We start from the raw sequence: 4237 nt of genomic DNA, 5'->3' as shown, positions 1-4237 counted from the left end.
TCAGCTCCATGTGGCCAACACATCACAGGGCTCTGCTAGTCTTCTAGAACAGACTTCTCCTGTGGTAGGTAGGCTGTCCTTGAGCAGAATGAGCACACACACCATTCACTCTGACAACACAATGCTGAACTGGAAAGTGCTAGAGGAAAACTTGTGGGCTGTAATGGGGATACTGCATATCCCTGTATCACGTGATGCCTCTGAATTACTGTTTTAAATATCCTGAAGAAAAGTGGAAAGATCCTTGTGAGGGACATTCTTGGAAAGAGCCTGAAGCTTCCTGGCTGCTCCACATTGGAGAGACATTAACTGTGTTGCTACTACCCCCCACAAAACATTTCTACCTACTTCCAAGATAGAAATGTAATTAAGACACTTTTAGCCCCTGTTGACAAAAGCTTCTACTTTTGTGTGAAATTCTTTAATTCTATAAAGTAAATCAGAAAAGATATAAAAATTCAGGCATGGAATACAAGTGCCATAAGCTCTAAGTATTTAATGAGTGGTTGCTATTCTTGCTCTTCTTGCTAGTAAGTATGCACAGGTGCAAAATGACTTTATCACACTATGTGAAGGCTCTCCAAGTATCTTGGAAAATCAGTAAGATTAAACTGAAACCAGGTTACGTCCAGTGGTTGTAGTACTTGAAATGCCAACATATTTGGTTTCAGGTAAACTTTAGTGTTTGGGGGGAAAAAAGGGTTCTACTTGCTAATGTGTTGACTCTGGACAAGTCACCTAATGTCACTCAGCCATGCGGGTTTTCTACAAACCAAGGGTAAGAAAAGTGCTTGCCTCGTTAACTTGCAAACATTAAGTGAGATCCTATGCAAAGAATATTTTAAAACAAGTCTTTGTAAGTTGGCTGTGGTTAGCAGCTCCATGATGAATAGCTTAAACCATTTTTAAATGATACACCATGTGAGAACACAGCGCTCCCCTCCTGAGGATTCAGCTTCAAGGTGCCACCTCGGAAGCAAAGCAGCCCTCATCAATACTAGATCTGCCAGTGCAGAAAAATGGAAGAGACCTGGGTGGCGGGGGAGGGTGGCAGTCAAAACTAGGACTTCAACCTGAGGCACAAGTGTCCAAAACTACCAATCAGACCAGTTCAGAGCCTGAGCCATGCAATTAGTACCTGCCTCTATCTCCAGTGTCCTCAAGGAGTGGGCATATGGTACCCAACTGTCCATATTAGAGCAAGGATAAATTAACACTAAGCTGAGGTCTCAGACTCATATGTATCCTGATTAGATGAAAATCAAGAACTCTGTTCCTGGCCTAATATCGTTCACCATGAAAACCCTTTTCCTCCTCTTCATCCGCTTCTTCCTCTTCCTCCCTGGTGCTTAGAGCAGTCAGCCTCCGCCTGCTCCTGTAACATGTACAAAGCCAAGAGAAGGAAGGACTCTTAAAAAGCCACAGAATCTCTTCAAGCCCCTGTAAGTTTCCACCACATTTTCAAAGAAAAGAAAATTCCAGTCTGAGCCTTAGATCTGCCACCTCTCAAGAATTGTACTGCTTTCTGACAATCAGAAAAGAGGCCAGAACTGAGCAGAACTACCCTTCACCCTCACCCCCAACCAACTCTGTGCTACGTTCACCTGGCAGGGCCTTCAAAAATTGGCAGTTGGTCAGCTAATGTTTTGAGAAACATGTTGATATTAGGCTGGAATGCTTAAAATCAACCCCCCTGGGCCCATCTAGACTGTCCTCTACGGACTCTCCATAAAGCCAGATCCAAGCTCCTGAACAAGTCTGTAGAAACACCGTACAGTCCATTTTAGACCTTTTTTTTTTTTTTTGGCAACAGCTGAAGAATATTTACAGCTCCCTGAAAGAGTCTATTGGCTTCATCTTCTTGCTGGCAACAGACCAACAGTGCTGAGTACAGTTAGCCAACTTCTCATAAAGTGGAAGGTTTGGGCCTGAGATTGTTCTTGGAGATACACTATGCAAATATTCAGTTGGTATCGGCAGAGCACAATGATTTAGTTGGGGAAAAGCACAGTGATTGGGGAGCCAAAGGAAAACCTCAGGCTCTCAAAACGGGACAGCTGGCCCAGAACTTCTTTAAGAAAGTTCCAGGTGGATCTGGCTGAGGGTCAACAGGCAGGGTCTAATCACAGCACAGTGCCTTGTTTGGGGACTCTTGGAAGTGTGGTCTTGGGAAGTCATTTAAGTGATGTTTGTTTGCTTATCATAATGTCCAAAAGAGCTAAAAGGTAAAGGATAAAGGGTAGCCCTTCTGATGTGAGAAAGGGGGTAGGAAGGAGATAAGGAGCTGCCAGGTCCTTACAGGTGGCAATCTGGGGTATAAACCTACCTCCCAGGTTCTGTATTCTCCTTTCACCAGCCTTGGATCTACTAGGTGAGCAACATGCATAGGACAACCACGCTCTCACCTTTGGTCATGGTTCCCAGCTGAGATCCACTGGAGCCAACTTCACAAGACCAGATTTAGCCCAGCAAAAAAAAAAAAAAAAGAAATGTTTTTAGGGATAAAGTTTCATCACAATCATACAAGTCTTTCCAAGTTATCAGGTGAAGCCCAGGATTTCCACCACTCAGTCCCGGCTCATATTCCCACACGCCAGTCAGTACGGACGGCTGAATCTACCAAATGAAAGCAAGCAAGATGTCATGGCAGCATCACCTGACTCTTCTACTCATCCCTGCCCACTCCCCAGCCCCACCCCTCCTACCTAGGCCCTATGACAAAGCTCAGAACTCTCCAGATTCTCCAAGTAGCTAACACCATTTAAAAACAATAACCAGCTTTTTTTGAAATATTTATCAGGTAGATCAGGCTCTTTATAATAGTTAATATTCAAAACAAAACTAAGGACAGATATTTTTTATCGTTCTAATTTTATGGTAAAGGACCTAGGCCTGATGCACTGAATTGACCTACCAAATGTCATATGCCTACGTAGGGCAAGATTCAAATCCAGATCCTCACCCAACTAGAGCCTAGACTTGTGCCAATATATCCTAATCCTAGGTACACTCACCCTGGCCCCCTGGTAGACAAGCCAGACTCTCAAAAATGCACCAAAAAAATCACTGGATAAGCAGCAATGCAAATGCACATACAGCTTTATGTGGGTCTACTGAGAGAGGTAACCCAGGTGGCTACTTGGCCGTGGAATGTGCCCAGCCCGATAAGAAGGCAAATACTTGGCACCTTGTGGGTCGCTGGGCATAGATCAGATTTCATTGCTGGGCTGTGGCAAGGAAGAGTCCTTTGTGGGCTTCACCTGCCAGGACTGGCTGACATTGATGTCCAGAGCCTGCCAGTCATGACAAGCCAGAGGTCTGCCCCTAGGGGATATTCTCTTACCCTAAGCAACACTCCTCAGGTCTTCTCAGTATGGCACAGTTCCTCAGCCCTGCCCTTCTTTCAAGGTCAGCCCAGGACTTCCCTCCATGGTACACTGCAAATGCAAACTCCAGCCAAGTCTAGCTATGTGACCTTGGATGACCTGTTTCATTCCTCTGAACCTTCCTGCCCTTCTGTGAAGAAAAGAGGCACATATATCCATCTTTCAGAGTGATGGTAAGAATTGGTGGCTCCAGTCCTGTGTAGCCTGGTACAAAGCAAAAGGCTCAGCAAATGCTAGGCACCTCCTCACTTCTCAAAATGGGCTCTCTGCCTTGCATTTCCCTGTTTTGGATCACCTGTGTCATTCAACTTAACATTTTAGTCAAACACTTTGCTTGGTTCTATTTAACTCATCACTTTTTATTTATATGTAAATCTTGTCTCTTCCAAATTAAGTCTGATCCTTCTCTTGGGTCCCCACAGATCTCACTAGCAAGGACTGTGTCATGACCTATTAGTTGCTGGTGGGTTGGAACGCCTAAGTACATTGACAACACTACTAAACATTTGGCAAGAGAGGACTTAAGCATGATGTTCTGTGCTGTGGTTTTACATAATGATGCTTTTCATCATTGAAAACAAAATGAAACAGGCAGTCTTTTATATTCATTCTAACAGGTAACGATGTCTCAGGTAATTAAAAGAAGTCCCCATAGTCACAAGGATAGTAAACAGAACGTCAGGATTTGAATCCATACCTGCTTAACTCTGAAACTTATGCTTTTAATCCTTATCTTCATCCTAGTGACATGATCAAACTCCATTCCTCTGGTGGAACAGTGCCCCAGACAGAAAGAGAGAGAGACAAAGAGACAGAGACAGAGAGAGACAGAGACAGAGACGGAGACAGAG

At 44.2% G+C, this 4237-nt stretch overlaps 1 long non-coding RNA gene across 1 annotated transcript; it reads right to left on the bottom strand.

The window, feature by feature from the left end:
- Positions 1 to 1195: 1195 nt before the first annotated feature.
- LOC138838799 (uncharacterized) lies at positions 1196 to 3401 on the bottom strand. The gene is made up of 3 exons (XR_011375756.1): positions 3344 to 3401; positions 2406 to 2444; positions 1196 to 1375 (listed from the first exon to the last, which is right to left on the bottom strand). It is a non-coding gene; the product is annotated as an uncharacterized lncRNA (long non-coding RNA).
- Positions 3402 to 4237: the final 836 nt, after the last annotated feature.

The sequence above is a fragment of the Dipodomys merriami genome, unplaced genomic scaffold, assembly GCF_024711535.1.
Source record: "Dipodomys merriami isolate MVZ:Mamm:240054 unplaced genomic scaffold, mDipMer1.0.p SCAF_29, whole genome shotgun sequence".
Taxonomy (NCBI): Eukaryota; Metazoa; Chordata; class Mammalia; order Rodentia; family Heteromyidae; genus Dipodomys; species Dipodomys merriami.
The sequence above is the reverse complement of the archived record's forward strand: the minus strand, read 5'-3'. Positions and strand labels throughout refer to the sequence as shown.